This window comes from Amphiprion ocellaris, chromosome 16, assembly GCF_022539595.1.
Source record: "Amphiprion ocellaris isolate individual 3 ecotype Okinawa chromosome 16, ASM2253959v1, whole genome shotgun sequence".
In the NCBI taxonomy this organism is placed as follows: Eukaryota; Metazoa; Chordata; class Actinopteri; family Pomacentridae; genus Amphiprion; species Amphiprion ocellaris.
In genome coordinates this window covers 5,504,439-5,525,250 of record NC_072781.1, presented here as the reverse complement: position 1 = coordinate 5,525,250, position 20,812 = coordinate 5,504,439, and the positions used below count along the sequence as shown (strand labels likewise).

The 20,812-nt window shown below is 38.6% G+C and overlaps 1 protein-coding gene across 5 annotated transcripts in view; it reads right to left on the bottom strand.

Moving 5' to 3' along the window:
- Nucleotides 1–20,812, bottom strand: part of grid1a (glutamate receptor, ionotropic, delta 1a) — a 332,162-nt gene that overhangs the window by 122,650 nt on the left and 188,700 nt on the right. Inside the window, exon 1 of one of the 5 annotated variants that reach the window (XM_055018772.1) lies at nt 2,880–3,020. The exons of the other annotated variants lie outside the window; for them this stretch is intronic. The gene's annotated coding sequence lies outside the window, so the exon portion shown is untranslated. Of the gene's footprint in view, nt 1–2,879; nt 3,021–20,812 lie in introns of those variants that run through there. 5 annotated transcript variants of the gene reach the window in all.

The window sequence follows — 20,812 nt, the reverse complement described above, 5'->3', positions numbered from 1 at the left end:
TTAGCTGAACTATACATGTTTGTCAGTAAAATTAATAGTCAGCGGCACATAACTTTTTTTCTCATTTCACTGATAAAATTACATGTCAGGCAACAAAACAAGCAACAGTTTGCAAAATTTCAGGAGTTATTTTTTGACTTGCATCCTAAATAGCAAACCTCTAATTATTTCTTGAAATAGAATCCAATTTCCTAATCGTTAGCCGTTCTTTTTGTTCTGTTGCGTTCTGCTCTCTAGTTTTTATTAATTTCCTCTTTTGGGAAATGAGTAGTGAGCAGAGGAAAACAACAAAATGCGGAATAGAGGTCCCTCATGCATGAAATGAGAGAGAGCTCTGCCCTCCTGTAGGGGCTGACATTGACGTATTCTCTAAAGGTAAAAGCTTGCATTCACTCCGCTCACTTGCTGCATCTCATCACTCAGGGTGTAGATAGCTTCCAAAACATAGATCCTCTATATTTGGTCCTCTTCAACTTTACATGGGTGTTCATGCTGTCAGTCTATAACACGTGGGTGCTCCCTGGCAACCACTTGACAACCGTTTCCCTGGTAACAGGCCCATTCAAGATGTTAGCCATACTTGTATGCTTGTAGCTGTGCGTGTGTGTGTGTGTGTGTGTGTGTGTGTGTGTGTGTGTGTGTGTGTGTGTGTGTGTGTGTGTGTGTGTGTGTGAGTGTGTGTGCACAGCTGTTAGGGATATAACAGGGCAGTACATTAACTTTGCTGGAAGGATGCAGTATGGCAGAACAAAGCTCTACAAGCAGCAAAAACACTGATTAATGTCATTGGCTGCGAGTGAATTTCGGGAATCTTTGATGTTGCACTTGTTACATTATGGGAATAGTCAATATAATGAACAACTGAAACCACTATTAACATTACAGCATGTTTGAACACACTCCACAACACAATTCTGCAAATGTGACATTATTTTATATTATATAACTGCACTACATTATAGCTCATGAGTAAATGAAAGAAATGCTGAGATATTCTTTCCTTCCTAACCATCTTTGCATGCATTATAACTCATACTGTATGCCAGTGAACTCCCTCTTCATTGTACTGTACAGACACTACTGCCGTTTCCAGCTAGAATAGTCATTTACCATATTAACAATGTCTACATTGTATTTCTTATTAATTTAATGCTGTCTTCATTGAAAAAAATGCTTTCATTTCAAAAATTTGGACATTTCAAAGTGACTCCAAATATTTTACCAGTAGTGTATATACTGTATGTAGGTGTTAAGTGAAACCTAATACACTTTTACACCATTTTAAGACTATGGAAGCATCTGTATGCAGTTGGTTCATTTTTAACTCATGTCTGCCTTTGATTTGTCAATAATCTTTATGTATGTTTGCACAACATCATATGCTGCATTTGTTTCCACATCCTCTGCATCTTATAGCCCATTAAGGATTGCACAATGATAAATGCAAGTCAGTTATTACAATTACAAACACTAAGAGCCTTGTACAGCATCAGGTGTCTCCATTCTAGGACATTTACTGTGCAGGGAGAGAAGATTAAGTAGTCTGACATAAGATAAACATATTTAGTAACATAGCGCAACACGATAACAACTAACACATTGTATAGCTCCACTCATATTATAGGAACTCTTTCATATTGAAAAGGTTAATGAGTATTTACACCTACTCAGTTTAAAATGTTTTTTTTAAAGTCTGTACATTTTCCATAACAAGAAAAAAAATCCCAATTAAACCAGAATCTGCGCTGGACATGATTAAATAAAACCTAACTGCAAATTGTTTTTGTTTTAATTAGTGCACCTTTACCCCCTTTTTGTTTTAGTCTCGTTACATCTCATGTTTCTGCTATAATATTCTCAAAGGGTATCAATAAAGTTCAATCTAATCCGGGATTAACCTCAAGGTACTACATGTATTTGCAGGTACTGCTCAAAGGGGCAGAAGACCACATATTTTTCAGTGTTGCACTTCAACGGGTGGCACTGGAGACACACAGGCCAGGCCATCTGCTTGTAGATACTGAAGTAAATGTGAGCAGACAGAGAATCTAGTGGAAATATGATTTGGTTTATGTTGTCCTTAAGTAAGCTGTCATCCCCCATAATGCATGAAGAGAGCTGGCAAAAATAGGTCTATTACCATGTTGATAGCATCAATTTGAAGTGTCACTGTGGTGTTAGCTAACACCGAGTCCTGCAAGTCCGCTCTCTCGAGTCCTCAGCCCACAGGGGTTCTGCTTTGATTAAAATCACAAAGCTCTCATTCTTCTATACACCTTTCAGGCCACTACTTCCCATGGCATTAAGATGTATTTAGTACTCCCAGGGTGTCTGCACTTTTGCCAGAGGGCATTATGTCAACTGGCAGAAATGTCACAGAGTTTCTGGAGTTTTTACCCAATTAGACAGCAGACTGCTTTAAGGGCAGGACCCCACTGCAGCTATGATAAATGCAATGGACAGTGAAGTTTGACAGTCATCTGTCAGTCTCTTTTAACTTTTTGAAGTTCTTATTGATTTTTAGGCAATTATATGTAAAATATAATCATGTCAAACTCTGGCACCCCCAAGTGGTAACATAAATAAAGATAAAAACCACTGAGGCAGACAGTAATACATGCCACCAGTTCCCCAGGGATTCCCACTATACTGTCCATCAAAGAGTGAGATGACAATGTTTTGGAGACATGGTTTAGTTGTGCACTGAGTACCAAAATGTAGCTTTTACTGTAAATCTGTTGCTGATTAAAACTGAAGCCAAATAAAGCTGCTTTCCATTAAAAGAAGCATTCAACAGGGAAATATCTGTCCATTAATTAACGATCAACTGCTAAATTTTAACAATGAGACATATGTGTACCAGTTAGGTTTGTAATTACCTGGTTGTTGCCCACTCACTGTGCAGTTTAGTTTTTTTTGGTGAGAGACACAGGTGGCTTATTGCTGAATAACACTCTCCTGTACTGTGCTCCAGTGATCACCGATCTGAATGACCCAGCAGACCTGAGCTGCCATCTGGTTCAGGATTCCTGCTGTCTTGTCTCTCAGATCTTCAAATGTTTTTTTTTCCAGTGTGTGTTTCTAAGCTTGAATCCTTTTGTCTGTCAGCTTCAATCCCCACTTTTTCTTCTTTCTGCTTTGTATTATTTCCCATATTTAGTAAAATTTGATCTCTCGGCATGGATCAATCTACAGCGCTTCAAAAGTTTTCACTCATGACGCAATGCATGAGATAAATCATTGCTTGTTCATTCTGCAAACATACTTGTCCTGGAAAAGTAGTAAAACATTTACAGCTAAATGATATAGAGGTTGTATTACCTGCCAGTACAAAAGCATCATTAAAGTCCAACTGAGAATTAATCAAGGTCTCTTTGGACGTCATGAATCTGTCTGTCTGCATATAATTGAATGTATGCAGACGGTACCAGACAGACTCTCTAAATCTATTTGTTCCGAACTACTCACAGACTGTAAAGCAGCTGCAGGCACTTTATACTCTGCGCATCTCAAGGTTTACCTTAATGCCGACATACAAAATACCTGTGACACAAGAAATTTTGAGTGCAAGTAAGCAGTGGTTTTTTGTTTCCCAACTGCTTTTCGTTTCCATTTATTCCCTTCCTTTGAGTTCCTCACTGCCCCTCTAGTAGATCCACCATGCAGATCAGATCTCTCACTTATGCTCTGTGTGACTGTACTTTCCAGTTCTTGGCTTGATCCCCGAGTTCCTTTCCCTCGTCGCTGTTGCCATCTCTCTCTCTTCCTCTCTCTGCATTGTAAATAAGTGCAACAAGCAAGCGAGCACTCGGTTTCCCACTGGCTTTGTAGCTGTTTAGCCCTGAATTCAAAGTGAGAGCCGAGGGAGAGCACAACGAACCAAGCAGCCCGAGATTGGCTGATCTTGTCAAATCGCATGGGAGCTGACAGTGTAGACGGCTATTTTATGCAGCATGTTTTCAAGCCTTTGATACATATAATCAGATGAAGGACGACTACATAATTAATGGAATCATTTAACATTTTCAGAAATTGATTTATCTCTAGGGGGTGAGAAGTCTTATACTACTCTCATGTCCATCTACTGAATGAGAAGCAACAGCCAGGAAAATGGTTGGATTTGCTTGAATAAAGACTAGAAGCTCTAAAAAAGAAAAGCAGCAAGCCTGGCTCTGTCTAAAGGTAAACACATCCACGCACTGGGCCCTCAAAAGCTCACCCATGAATTTGATATACATTTCATTTATTTTGATTTAACTTTGGACAGATCCAAACCTACTGTTTCTCCCTGATTTGAGTCTAAAATTACTCTAAAATTTAAATACCAGCCAGGTAATTGTTTGGAGAATAAAGAATGGTGTTGAGTTCCCCAGCATAATGTGCCTTGATATAAGAAGGATTCACACACCTCCACCTCCATCCTCCCCACCACATCAAAATTAGACTTTGCAGCATTTGTAGCATTTGTTTGACCCTCTACCTTAACAAGCCTTCCAAGGCCTGCTGCAGAGAAGCATCTCCACATCATGATACCGCCACCACCATGCTTCACAGTAACAATGGTGGGTTTGTGATGATATGCAGTGTCTGGTATCTGCCGAACACAGAGTCTAGCCTGGTGGCCAAAATGTTCAGTTTGGGCTTCATCAGGCCAAAGAACCCTCTTCCAGTTGACTTCAGAGTCTCCCACATGTCTTCTGGTGAACTCTAGTTGAGACTTAACATGAGATTTTTTTCAACAGCGGCTTTCTCTTTGCCACTCTTCCATAAAGCTTTGACCGGTGAAGAACAGGAAACAGCTTTTGAATAAGTCTCATCTCAGCTGCTGAAGCTTGTAATTCTTTCAGAGGAGTCAAAGGTGTCTTGGTGGACTCCCAAAGTAGTCACTTTCTTGCACAATCACTCAGCTTTTATGGACGACCTGTTCTAAGCAGATTTACGTACATGTCATATTCCTTCCACTTAACAATGGGCTGAGCTGTACTCTAACTCACAGTCAGGGAATTGGAAGTGTTCATCTCCATCCCCTGACATGTAGTTTTCAATAATTTTTGCATGGAGTTGCGTGGCATGTATTCTTCTCCTTGTGGTGCAATTATAGCCAGGAGCACAGATTCATCAGTGACTGGACCTTCCAGATACACATCTTTTGTACTACAATTACTTGAGACACATCCACAGCACTCAGATGATCTGCATTTCATTAATTGTGTGACGTTAATTGTAGCAAGAACTGGCTGCATCTGTGTTAAATTGAGTCAGTGTGAAGTGAAACATTACATTTTACACTTTAATTAATTCACATTTTGTGACTGAGAAAATCGGTTTTCATTTTGACATGAAAGAGTCTTATTTGTAAATTATTGTTAAATAAAGCTAAATTAAATTGAGCATGACTCAGTGTAGCAAAGCAATAAAGGGGGGAACCTTTCTAAGAGAGTGAATTTTTTTACAGGTAGGTCAGTGGCACTGTGAGATATGCATATCTGATGGCTCCAGTCATTAAATTTACAAGGTTTTAGGAATCTTTGTGTTGCTAATTGGCCAATCCCACACTCCTACCTTCTAAGAACTTTCTATAGGTAGCAAGCAGACCCTGACAAGGACCCTACTCTTCTTCTTAACCCTTCATGCAGAAAATTAATACCGTCTTTCCTCTCAAACCCCCAACGATATACTGCACAATATATGCAGAAAGCAAAACATTTAATCTGATCACTGAACTCTCAGCAGACTAGATTATAAATCAAAAGTACACGTTACCATTTTTTCCTGGCACAACATAACCATTTTGTATGTTAGTGTAATAAATTGAACAGAACACTGAAACTTCTTAGCTTTAAACTTGTCCTCTACTCCATTTGAAATTGGATAAAACAATGTGGTCGGTCTTGATGCAATAGAGGCGGTGATTAGCAAGGTGCTGATGACACACTGAGCAAGATCTGCACGCTGTTAGCAACATTATTGGATGGAGAATGATAGACTAGGACATGTCTGCAGTCTCACCCAAGCTACCACTTTCACCCAGAGCCTTTCTTGCCAGGGCACAGTGGATGCACATCTCAACCATGACCGATAGGTGAAAATTAAAGGCTCTTTGAGGGAAGGACAACTCTCACATATTCCAGTTTTGACTTCTGATACCTGATGTCATTATAGCTAGAAAAAAACTGCAGCAAAACCACTGTTTAATTACAACCACGTTATATTTACCTACCTGTACCTAACACCAAATGAACACCTAATTGAGGAGGACGAGCTAAGTCAAATGTTTAAGAAAATAATAGAAAAAGTGCAGTTTTTTTCCAGCAAATCTTACTATACAGTGGATTCTGTAGCATGTCTTTGAGCATCTAGTTCAGCTAAAGGTCTTCGGATGTATCTTCTTTTTTGCCGTTGCCATCTGAGAACATCATTTTTAGTGGAATATCTCTGACAAACTAGTATAAGATCAGAGTTTTTTGTGTGTGCTTCCCTGAAATGTTAACTTGTGCACAGTGCAGTGCTCTAATGACTGAAAATTTAAGTGCAGACAAAAGTTATTTTTCCACTGTGCATCTCCCTTTTATGCTTCTTAAACGTTCAAGTCATGTTCCATTTTTTTTCCTTGATGCAACGTGGCGGCCTTCTGAGAATTACATTTACAATTATTTCGAATTCTGTCTCATCTGTTGCCTCGGGTTTTGTTTTTACATCTTTTTAACTCATATTTCGCCTACCTGTTCGAAACTTTGATTGATCGCTCCAGGCATTCTTCTGGTGGGCTCAGATTCTGATTTCTTTGTTGAATGCAGGTGCGATAAGAAATAAATGACTAAATATATATAAAAAAATACTTTTGATTTGCACTGTCAAGAAATACTCCATGCACATCTGGTCTCCATTTCATGCCACACAGTGGCTGCCTTTATCCGGCTTACATCCGTTTCTTTCACTGCCACTTCTGTTCATTCACAATCAGTGTACAGATCAGGCGTTTAATACGTGTAGAACGTGGCTATCTTATCCTGTCGAGTCCCCGGGGCCTATTTGTTAGCTGTCAGTGACTATCTACCTTCATCCAAGCCCCATTGTGTTTGCTGGCTCATGCTGCCAGGAACTGGATCTGTCAAATGGCCGTCCCCGTAGGGTAATAGCAAAGCTCCGCATTTTGTTAAATCGATCCTAAGAGACGCATAAAGAAAAAAACGACACTTGGAAAGCAACAATGGAAGAGAGAGCAACAATTCTCAACAAGCAAGACAGAGGGGGATTCTGAGGACCAAGCAGACAAGTTTGGTCTGACAGAGCTCAAAGCTAAAGAAAAAAATCAAACAAGTAGTGGAAATGAGACTGAGGTAGAGGAGGTAAGGAGATCTTCTTGCACAACAGATGGCTGGTAGGTGAAAGGAAAAGATGAAATGACGGATGTGCGAAAAAGAAAAAGCTGGAGTAACTAAGCCAAGGTGAAATAATCAAAGACACAAACCGAAGAGAGGAAGGAATGGACAGGAAAAAGAGAAAGACTTGGTAGAGGAGTGGCAGATGGAAGAAGGGATAATGAGAAAAAGAGAGAGAACTGTGAGTGAAATCGTATGCATTTCTGCAGCAGGGCAGCCGGATGGCACTCTGCACCGAGGGCCATATATCCTCATTAGGAGCCCTGCTGCTGCCCCAAACATACATCAGCAGATCCGCACACAAACAAACACACAAAATGTTAAGAAGAGTTACGTGTGCCACATGAGCCAGTTTGCTGGCAGTGAAAGTGCATGCAAGTAGGCAAAAAACAGAAATAAATCTAAAAATAAGTGTTAGCCATAGTAGACTGAGACTATAGTAGCACACAGAAGTCACCTCTTCAGATTCTTGTCTGGCACTAGCCAGAGAAAAATCTCACATCAGTAAAAAAATAAGTGGAAAAGTCCTGTAGCCACTCCTTTAGCAACTCATGTAACCATCCCAAGCTGCAGAGAAGTGTAAGAACATAAGCAGTATATCTTTACATGTTGTCTATAAACTTTCATGCGTTGCCGAAAATTGGACGTCTGGATTTTTATCCATAAATCAGAATTTTATGACAGTCAATGCCAAGCCTGTATTTGCATAGAAAAAGGATTTTCCATCATGAACACCATCCTCTCGCTCACCCCCTTAACTCATATGCTTGCACACACAACACACACACACACACACACACACACACACACACACACACACACACAGAGGGCAGAAACGCTCTTTTGTCTGACAGCAGGTTTGTGGTAACTCCAGTGATGGAAGACGGACCAGTGACCTGACAAGGACGGACAGCGACATCTCCCTCCCTGCTTTCCTCGAGCCCCGGGGGCATTGATAAGAGCAGACATTTTAATTTGCTAGGTCAAAACAAATGCTTCGAGACTCTGCTGCCAGGCCCAGGAAAAAACCTAATGGGCTCTTGAGCATTGCACTGGCACAAAGTATGCACAAACTCATTTAGAGTACATTAATCAGCAGCACTTGCTTATGGTCATCATTTTCTAATGGGTCCTTAGCCAAAAAAAGAGAAACAATTGCTTATTTGCTTTCTTTCTTTGTGTTTTGGGGAAATTCAACAAAATAAATTTTGCATGGGAGCTTAACAGATCTAACATATCTCTTGGCAATAAAGCAAGCAGGAAGGACGCCCAACATCTCTATATCCATCTCCGACATGAATACATTTTGAACAACTCTTGGTTCTAATAATTCAAACAATGACTTAAAAACCAAGTGTAATATAGTTCTAAGTATAGTAGGCTTAAATTAAGACTAAATGCAGCTGTATGTATTAGGAGCAAATAAAATGTACTAACTTGTGAGGACTGGAGATTTCACAGGGTTTCCCAGTATTACCCACATCTTGTGTCTCATGCTTTTGGTACACTCTTATGCCAACGAAATTTTAAATTAAGTTAAATTGAAGTTATCCTGCCTTTCTCTGCAGGCATGAAAAAGTCTGAACATCAGCCATTTTCCAAATTTAAGCAGAAACATTGGTCCATAAACATCACAGAGAGCTCAAAGGATATAGTTTGGTTGCCTTTTGTCAATAGAGGTACATCCACAAAACTCCTTCATTGTTAGTCTAAATTTGATTTGCTCTGCATTTTTATATCTGTTGCAAACTGAAATGTCTGCAAAAATACATCTTGACTGTGATTACTGAGTCCATACAAGGTCAGATTAATGTGACTCAACAACGATGGATGTAATCAGGGTTTTGACAACATGTTAAAACAAGTTTATTTTGTTGCTTCCAGCTGTTTGTAGGTCTTTCCTCTGAGTTAATTAAATACCTGCAGCATCAAACAGCTGCAGGATCTACAGTATATGAAGTACCTATAGTATCATCTAAAGTCAGAGAGTGAACAGCAGCAACTGTAATTATTATTTATATATTATCACGAACATGAAGATAGACCCGATCGGGATCCAATGGCAAATTGCACCTTTCTTACCTTCAGACAGCCGAGATGTCACATAAAGTCACATTTTATAATCTAATAATTTGTTGCCATCGTCAGGTGAGTTCTGAGCTTCATTTCATCTTACAGGATATACATTTATTTTATCATTTAGACTCTTCTGATCAGTATATTAGAGTCAAAATATTATTTTACGCCAGGTCAACTTTTGTATTACAGATATTTATTCTGTTTTATCGTCTCACAGCAGGATGTGTGCAGCAGTGACGTTATTGTGCATTTGGGTGGTTCCCATAACAACATAACAGTAAGTAATTACCAAAATTTGGCAACAAATTGCCTAGAATCAATGAAAACTAATTTTGGGGGACCATAAGTTGCTCTGACTTAGATAGATGATCATAACACATACATTATTAATGGTTTGTAAATGTTAAATAAACTGCACAGCTACACAGTCATCAGATTATTGTTAATATTGTTGTATGATGGGACTTTATGGGTGAACTTTCCTACCTCAAACCCATCACAGCTTCTTTTCTGCTGCCCTATTTAAAGCATTTACATCTAGAAATTATTTTCCATTCAAACCCAGGCTTTTGAGTGCACACGTGTTTTGCCTGTAACTGTTGCCGATGAGCGCATAAATGTGCACCCATGACAACCCTGAAAGCGAAGAGCCCCCTCATCCCTGCAAGGCTACAGTCCCAATGTTCTGTAATGACTCACTCTCACTTACAGTAAACACGTACACGAGATTTATTCCCCACTGCCGCATTTAGCCACAACTCCAAACTGAGTGCTTTTGATGATGACATACATTAAACCCTCTGACATATGTGTTCATGCTTTCATCCATTTGCTTTTCCATCCTCTCATTTTAACAACACATTAGTACATGCAGTTCTATATGTAAATGTGAACCCAACCATTGTAAAGAAGTTCCGCAAAGTTATTCCACACTTGGTCTGATTCTGTTCTGGAGATGTTCTTGAAGAGAATCAAAGGAGCCACTGTATCATTAAGCAGCCATTACCGACCACTATGCTGCGATGGCTACAATAATTGACTAATAACAAATGAGTCTGGGGATAAGTGATCTTCTGATATTTTAAAATCCTTTGATTAATGTAACAAGATTTTAATTATATTCACTCATACTAGAATAAGAAAATGACTGCAATCATACACATACATGTTGCCATTATGACACTGCTGAGTACGACAATAACATCTTCTTTAGTTAAATATGAAAAGATTAAGGCTAATACAAAATACAAACAAATACTACACTGAATCATATCTAGACTAACTGAATAGTATCTGCCCCGTGGTGTTCATTTGCAAAACCAGTTCTGTATTGTTGTACTGCTCAAAATAAACAATGTTTCTTGTGTAAAAGACTCAGAAAGCTGAAATGTTCACCACAAAGATCCTTGTAGTGATCTCCCAAATGGTACCGTTCTATTTTAACACAAGAGTTTAAGTCACATGACGGTGTGTGGTACAAAATCTTTCTACAACACTGTCAGTCATCTGGTAGTCTCAGTGTGACCCCTCTGTTGTGGAGTTGGGAATTAATGCCAGATATTTGCATGTTAAAACACAGAAAAATTGCAGAAGCTTTGAAATCTGTCTTTAATTATGTGCTTTGTTGTGATGCTATATTATCTTCTTGTTGACAGAATCAGTCTTATTTTTTTTTAGTTTTACCCATCTAAGAGCAGCTGTTCTGTAAATACCTCCTCAGATATCAGAGCAGTGCTCTAACTTCCCAAAGTACACAACAGCAGAGGGTTGCCACACCGTGCTCTCAGCAGGGTTCACTCCCCCTATGCCAAGTACAAATATTTGCTCAGTGCACAGTATTTGGGGGGTTATTACCCTTGAGCTGCTCCGACATATTCTCCAGCAGTAAAAGACTCCGAAAGTACACCGCACAGTTCACAAGACAATGGAAAAAGCAGCTTGTAAAGAAAATTGGTGCGAGGAAAAAAAAAAGAAAGAAAAACATCTCTTGAATTCTCAAGTGGTCATAAATGCGATGGCGAAGGCAATATTTAATGAGGAAACAAATCTGCAAACGGCAAACAAAATCAATGAAGTGCTGTTATAAAACCTACTGGCTGCTAGTGAGAAAGAAAGAAGAGCACAAGGCAAACATATACTGTAACCCATTGCACAAAATCTGACCTGGAAAGCTATTTTGAGACTTTCACATTGGAAGAACTATTGTACTGTCTTGTACCTGAAAGTGATTTCGTTGCATTTTGGGAAAAAATAAATCACCCCTGTACACACGTTTTATCAGAAAAGTGTTGGTTTTAGTCTTAACTTTAATTATTCTAACTTGTGTGACACTTTTGGGAAATTTGCAGAATCATGAATGCACAAAAACGAAAGCCAAAAAGCCATTTTATAAATAAAATCTAAAAATAAACTCATTTCCAACAAGACTAAAGGCAAAAGTGTAGATCTGACCGTGGCAGTTTGATATCAATCACGTAAAGCACGGCCATCAGTGCAGCAGAAGCTCTAGTTTCACTTCAAGGTGATGCAAATATCTCAGCGGAGTAAAGTAGGGCAGCGACACATGCTGGTGTTGATTCTGAGGTATTAAGGAGTCAATTTGGAGCATTCTTTGATGCCTTCTTTGGCTGGTGAGATTCTTCAGTAATGAGGAGTTTCAAGGTCTTTTCGTTCTCTCATCAGTGATCTTTAAAAACCTTGCTTGGCTCCGGCTGACACATCGTGGAGGTGTAGAGAAAGGTGAACTCTGAGTGCTTCATTTTTTAGAAATAAAAAGAACGTCATTAGAATCATCCCGTCGTTTTCTTGCCAAGGACTAGAACTCAAAAAGCCAGAACTGATGACACCCAAATACAAAACCCCATCAAAGGAACAGGGAAGATACAATGTATTATTTCACAGCAAACACCTAAGAGGACCTACTTTGTCCTTTAATTTGTGTTGTCTCTCATTTGGCCGGCAGATGACAAATGTCAGTATTCTGGATTTCAATTATTTTGCAAATAGATCCTCATTCAGCCTTTTAAAGGCCAAAAACTATTGATCTCTGTCCGGCTGAACATAACACAGCGGTAGCACTGGATCAAAGAACATCCTAATCATCTTAAAATCTGATTACTGATCCATTTAAAGTTTTCTCAATTAACAGTGAGTTATTGACAAAACAGTTCATCGTCATGTTTTTTCCAGTTGAATGGTTTCAGTCTGACAGAGAACCTCCAGTGCTTGAAGCCAGATTATGTGAGTGCTGGTGGTTTGGTTGACAGGACACACATAAAACCCAGAGGTGCCATGTTGACTTTATTTGCTTGTTCTGGGTAAACAATATGCTTCCCCACATTTATTGTGTGCTTGCACTCTCCATGAGGAAATATCTTTATTTGATTTCTTCCAGATTGTGCAAATTCTACAGCTGATCCCTAACTTGTGTTCATATTTTCCGAGTAAACGGTCATTTAACTAAAAGCTAAGATGTAGTGATTAAATGTATTTTGACAGTGAATGACATTATTTCAGCAAAGATTTGTCAAGGGCTTGTAGAGCTTAATTAGAAAGCAACACTTCTTCTGTAATGAAGGTTCTGAGAAATGCAAAAAACAAGCTCCCCCTGCTAAATTTATCCATCCACACACTGGGAGGGGAACATAAGGGCAAAAAATCTATAATCACCCATCAGGATTGGACTGATGACTGGAATTATGTTCTCTAAAAGACCCCATCTGATGAAAATCAAGTCTGTAACCTTATTAACAAGTCTATAGTGGTGTTATTTATATGCTAGCAGACACATAATGAGTGAAATAAGCAGCTAACACCAAGTAGAAATTGAGTTTTTTATCTAATAGAAGCAAAACGTCATTAGCCGTCTAACTGAAGGCTCATGTTACCTGTTACTGTTAAGATATTAATGTCAAAGAGACCAATGTAGAAAATATATTCCCATCTGACACATCAACTTGTCACAATCCTGTGCTCTGCTTCTTCAAATCTGACTTGAACACGTTTGACTGAATTACTCCAATATAGTAATTTGCCATTGAGTTGCAGTTTTACAGTGTTTGAATATGGGTCAATATATAATTGAGGGACTTTTGAGGTCCACAGGACATATCTTGCATACATTTTTATTAAAAGTAAAAACAATAATGCTTTTTATGTTTATTATGATCATGTCTTTACAAATTCCAGAATTATTTATTATGGAAACAATCACTTATTAATAAAAAATGACTGGATATCACTAATATGTCAACTAAATAACCATCCCAATTTAATAACAACCACCTTCTAATTAGCTAAACAATAATACAATGAGCTTAGTCAAAAATAGTTTTGATTGTGTTCTTTTTATTAAGTTGAGATAATCATGACAGATATTTTTTTTGCCAATATATCAAATTTAATATGGAAAATAACAAATTGTATCTGTGTCTGAGAAATCACTTTCCACTAAGTTCCCCATTACAAAAACACCTCTCAAGGAAGTGTGTTAATTCCAGATCACATGACCTGCTGCACATGATGTCATTTCCTCCTGAAGAAAAGACTGGCCAGACTCCAAGGCTTTCTGACTTATTTAATATAAAGTAGTCAACAGGTTTACTACAATATCTTTAGAAATAACTTTCAATTTCAATTTTATATATAATATTTTAGAAGAATCTTTGTGTAAAAATGCCATGTGGTGTTTGGTTATAGGTGGCCATGTTGATTTTAGGCCTGAAAACAGCAAAAATGTCAACTATGATACCTGTCAACTATGTTACAAAGAGTCCCGCAATTATATATCGACCCATATAATCGAAGCTGAGCAGACATGCTTGAGCTGCAGGTGAGCTCTACAGGGGCTGGTAAAGATTGAGATGGGAACAGATTTGCATATTGATAGAACTACAGATACTAGAGGCAAAGGTGCTGAGTAAAGTGGAGTAACATCTAAACCATTTTAACCCTTTTGAATGGTAAAATCTCCTTTTTTAATTGCTAAAGTGACATCATTGTCAGAGAGACAAATTGGTAAAACAGAAAGAGCCATCAGATTTTAAACTTTCCAACAGTCCTTGAATGGGAAACTTAAATGTAATATAAATATACTGTATGCGCTAACCAGATTCAGCTCTACGCTCCTCTGCAATCCATTAGGGACTCATCTGTGACCAACAATCACAGAAAAAATGTGTGACATTTTGGCTGAACTGGGCTGGACTGCAGGTTGTGTTTATACAGAGCGGAGAGGAGACGAGTATGGAAACAAATAGGAAATGTAAGTAGTAAAATATCTAAAGGATGTAAAATCACCTTTGCTCTTTAGTACTGGTAACACCTGGCAGCACATGGAAATATGTTGCACATGCTAATTCCATAGTTTTGGCATTTTTCTTGTAAAATAAATAAACTCAGCTGTTTCTTTTCCCTTACTGCTTGTGGTTAAACATGTCAAGTTAAAAGAAACTTCTCAATACGTTTGTTTAAATGAATTGAGGTGAGTTTTAGGGGTTTAATCCATGCCCAGAGAGGAATTTTACAGCACCAGTAGAACACTCTGTTGTCCAGGAACATGCTCTTTAGTGAGTATCCATAATATTTTTATTTTTTTAAGACTATTTTTTCTCTGTTCTTGAGTGCATTTGACAAAGGCTACTGAAGAAGCAGACAGGAAACAAGAAGAGACAAATGCGAGGTGTGACATACAACAAAAGCCCCCAGCTAGAATCAAATTGTGGACATTGCGGTTATTCTTTGTGACATGCATTGTCAGGTATTCTATTTGCGAAGCGAAGAAGTGTCATGACACTCATGACAGTGCATGCTTTCACGTAAATGTGAATTTCTGTGCTGTTGGTGTAAAAGCCAATAGAACTAAAGACAACTTTTCCTCTGGACTTAACAGCCTTAAGTAGGTAGTTTTATAAACGTTACAATGAGACAAATTGTCATGTTCTGATCATTTGTGTTTCAAATGTGTGAATACTAAAAAGAACTAAGAAGAAAAGAATTGAGTCTGCGACATCTTACATTCATGCATGATTATGTTGATTAAACATTTCAAGCTACTTTTTTCTGTTCAGGTGGAAGAAAGACAGCCAAGTTCTATTGGCCCAGTAGAGTAATGTTCTAAAGATGATAGGCCTTTTATTGAGATGACAAGTGAGGAGCAGAAGTGCAGCTCTCTCCCCAAGATAGCTATATGATGGTTAAATTAAGTGAAGACAATTCCTCCTCAGCCATATTCTGGTGGCATCTTGTGTTATATGCTTCATTTTTTCAATCATGCAGTGTGAAACAGAACTGATAATCCAAAAAGCACTTTCTTTAAGCCCGATGTTCAGACTGAGTTATTTTAGGCCATCACTTAGTTATCGTTTTAAATGTTGCTTGCACATCCATAACTCACAATGATGGAAAAACACCAAATGTTTACAAGACATCGTATCGATTTTTTGGTGAAACACTTTTGAATTATCATGCTGGCATGTATGCAGGCATTGAAACACTAGTGTGTAGCGGCATTTCTGCATTCACTCAGAGGGCCTCTGTCAGGACACACAGTGACTCCGGAGAAAAGATTCCCTGGCTCTACCTCAGTCTCCAATGTAGATGGAAAATTGGCAAACACGTGTCTACCAAACACACATGCAAGACAAAAGCAAACACAGCAGCACACAAATGGCTCCTTGTCCTGGAGTTGGGGACAAGAACGAGCCAGATACTGGCACTGACCACAGGCCTCGTTAACAATGCCAAAACAAAACGCTGCACTAATCCCAATTAGGCTTCTGTAATGAGGGGAGCCGGCACACAAGCAGGAAGTGCCAGGCTGCATCCCCAAAACTCAATTACACAGCCATCCAGGCAAGGGAAGTAGCGACAGAGCTCAGTAATGTTTGTATATGCTACTTTGTATGTGTGTGTGTGTGTGTGTGTGTGTGTGTGTGTGTGTGTGTGTGTGTGTGTGCAGATATGGCTCTAACTATAAAGAAACAACAATGGACACGGAGTGGGAAAGTAAAAGGATTGTGTGGGCGCAGAAGAGGCTCTAACTCCAAAAGAGCACACACTGTGCGCGGCTTAATTCAAAGTCAGTGTTTTTCCTTTAAGGGAACCAGAGGTTCACACATGAAGCGCCTTTGAAGCTGCTGCCAGAAGCCATCTGAAATAACCCACAAGTACAAACAAAATTTGGTGCTGAGCTGACACTGGGTTATCTGACACATAGGTGCTCATGATGGGTCAGGCAAACACAAACAGGAATACAGAAGTGAAAGTGGACAAAACTGATGCTTGTAACATTTAGCAAACTTTTTCTGTGTCATTAAGGATAAATTTTGCAATTGAATGGCGTTCACTGTGTCAGTTGAGTGTATGGAACTGACACCCAACCCAAGGTACCAGAATCCAACTGTGTGCAAATTATATCTAACTGGGTCAGATCAGGTGCAGTCTTACTGTCCCATTGTAATGTTCTATTTTTAATTCAGGACGTGAAAACAGGACATTGGACTTGTATCATACAGTAATGTATTTTTCTAAGGGCTTCTAAAGATATTCTTACATTTGCTGATCACAACTAGCATCACAATACTGTCATTGTTGTATGTATAAATATTCTCTGGACTATCTATATCAGGTCTGTATGTGGCTCCCCTTTGGACAGGGTTAGGACTCTGTTTTACATATTTATTTATACACATCAGCTTCAGGCCTGTTTTGTCCAAAATAAAGTCGATTATTTTGAATAAACAGATCAAAGATCTTATTAAGAACATTCTACATCATGTTCTTACAAGAGTAGATCATTCCACACTTGCCCATTCACATCAGGTAACACAGACAGGCATGTTTCCTACGTGCACACCTGAAATCTTTCACCGGCAGTTGGCGTTTTTAGTGTCAACCAAACAATTCATGTGAAGCAATCCAATGGCTTTTTGTGATTTGTGGCAACAACAATCAAGTAAACTTGTGTTCTCCAAGTCTGATGTCAACAAATCACAGTACATTTAAGTTGATGTTTTAGCTCGTAGCACATCGCTCTCCAGTCTGTCGGTCTCGTTAACCGAGCCCAGCAGTGCATCTCTTGGTCTGTCTGAGACTCGCTTGCTTGCAGCCACTTGTAGGTCTGCGTTCTGTGACATCGTGCCTTGCAAACGTGAGAATGAAATACTATCTATTCCATTTATCAAACGCCAAGAGGCAGCAGTGTTTAGAAATTGTAGCTCAGAAAAGACAGCTACATCGCATTGTATATACTTTCATATGTATGTGCATTAAATGAAACTCACACTTTATAACAACAACCTCTTTTAAAATGAAGATTTTCTTGTCTTTCTGTCGAGGCATCGTTACAATTCTGATCTGATTCAAGATGGAAAACAATTGAATGAGACAGACTATAGACTCAGTATTGAATTTAAAATGTTCATTAGCTTGGTATACTATAAAGTATTTAAGCCAAGCTATAGTCAAACCAAAATATACAAAGTATTTTGTATTTGAAAATACATAAAAGGGAATCTGGGGGAGCAAACTGAATGGGTCGGATGTAGCTGATGAATTTAAAAGCATTGTTTTATCCTTAAATTTGGAGTAAATAATTTAAAAGAGGGAGGATTGTAGTGGGAGCACTGGGGTGTTAAGTGTGTAGGTAGGACAACAGACACAAGTGGAAGTGAAAAATATACTTTTGGATGTATTGGACTGTACTGCACTTTCATCTTTCCATTGTGGTGTGAGAGGTCACTCTCAACATGTTTGTAAAAACATGGAGTACCAACAGTTTCCAAGGGAGGGACTAACATGCATTAACATGCACGCACCACCATACCGGCTACTAAAACATAGAACTAGGATGATCAGATTACAACACACTCAGGAGTGTGACTTTAGCCTCTGATAATGAAGCCATTACTTCACTACATGCTGTCATAGCAGAAAGTCATTTGCTGCTGTATGAATGCTTTGTTTATGTTCAAAATCTCGCATATTGCACCTTTACACACCAGATAAAATAATCAAAACTTGCTTCTTTGTCAAAATAAGATTTCGTTTTCTCAATTTCTAATCTAGTCATGGACAAAGCATCGATTTGTGCCTTAAAAATCACTACATTTTATTAGAGGGAGAAGACTTTCAGACCCCTCTGACCTTATTTTAGTATCTTGTCTCGCACCTTTTTCACTACAAAGTTTGCAGGTCTGATTCTTCACTTACTTGGCCTTTGCACTTGAAAATTAGGTCTTTTTCTAATGCAAAGTTCAGAACCTGTTCTAACTGAAGTGATACATTCTAATAATACTATTGGAGTTATCACAGCTAAGTTAATTAAAGTATTAATGGAAAATGTTATGGAAGCCGAAATGAGCACGAGAATCCACCATTTGGCTCAATAGGCTACTTGCCTTTTTTGAAGAAGACAGTTATATGTGCACGCAGAAAGAGTCGAGGTGTGAAAGCCATTTACACTTTCTTTAAGGAGTTTCACTTTAAGACCAAGTTATTGTGAACATTTTCTCAGCGATAAGAAAACCTTGGCCAAGTAGAGTGAGTCGAACTGATTTCATTTCAATACAATTACGGTCTGATCTGATCACACAATTACACAGTCTGCACACAAATTCAGGTGACCTGCAGACAGGAGCCATATTCATAGTGTGATACAGATTTAGAAAAGATTAAAATTGATTTCTTAACTTTTTTTTTCCCACAAAGTTGAGAGATTCTCCAAAGTTTTCTGTGTCCTGCATGTACAGCTGTCTGTGAGAGTGTCAGCATGGGAATGAGAATGAATGCACTTACGGTGGTTTAATGCTTTTGTTCTGATGAAAGGTAAAATGTTTCATTAAAACAATGCCTCCTAAATGGAATGGGATGGAATCATTTGCGCCATATTACCTTTTCACCTAAGGAAGACGGATTGACAGAAATAGCATATGGCACGGTGATCGCATGCTAACTTAGTGGATTAATAGACCCTGACTGATGTTTTTGTGTGTGTGTGTGCGTGTAGAGGGAGTTAAAGTATATCCTTTAAAGGTCACCCAGACCCTGATTAGACACATCAGCAGGCTATTAGTAACAAGGGAACTGCCACCGCTTTTACCGTTTAATTCTCCTACTCACAAATGAATCTGAACTTCTCAGGAGTGAGGACAATAACACACATTATAGCAGAAGAATCGCCAACCTTTTATCAGAGAATTACACTGCTGCAATATAACAGCTGAACAAAAAAGAAGAAGAAGAAAAAAGAAGATGTATGGAGGTTGAACTGGATAATGTTTCGCAACGCTATTACAGGAGCTGGGAATGGGGTGTTTGGAAGACAACCGTGAATTGGCGAATATGTGCCATTTCCTTTTAATTCTCTTATCATTTAATGTTTCCTGCAAACTTAGCCTGAATTTTTTAAAGCTTACCGCCACCATTGAAACACCTAAAGAATGCCTCACCTCCAAATCCCTTCACACCTGCATGCACAGCTATAATTGAATTCCTCCTACTTTTTCACAGTAATCGGTGAGAAGCCCTCACCTCCGGCTATTTTTATGTTCATGTCGCTGCCATTCAAAGTTTGAATGACGGAAGCATTCTGTTAAAGTACATCTATAACACACACACCCACCTACAGATTCACATTCTGAATTCCACTGATTTTCACCTTTCTCTTTGCTTCAGATGACTTCATTTGAATAATTCCTTTGAGGAGAGACAGTAGCAAGAGCACTAAGAAATTTCCACTGTGTTAATGCATGTTGCATCCAGGAGTAAATGCAACTCCATCTCCAGCTCTCTCTCTCGCTTCCATTGATTTGCTGTACAAGGGTAAGTCAAGTACTTGTTGTACCTGAGTGATCTGGAGTGATGTATTAATAACTGAAGTAATCTGGTTTATTATAGATGTAGAAATATAACTAAAGTATAAATAAAGAAAGATATGCGTGGTTGTAGATAAACAAAACAAAAATGTGCCATAAAAATAATTAACAGTGCTTTCTTTGCACATCATTGAATGTGAACTGCCCAGGAAATATTTGAATAACACAACAGAGTACAGGTTGAATGGACTGAAGCACTTGGTGGCGATTGTCGCTGCAGTAAACCAAAGAAAACCTTGAAATTGTACTGACTTTTCAACCAATAATTAGGTTGGGAAATCAAATTTGCATACTATCTTTAGCTCATGCTAGCCTTATTAGTCTAAGTGAATAATCTACAAACATAAAAAGCTAGTATTTGCAGTATATCAGATCATCTTAACCTTTTTATTTTATACTGAAATGACAAAAACAGACTCTTAGCAAACCAGCGTGCACCTGCTGATATTCCTATGCTTTCTGAAACAGTTACCAGCA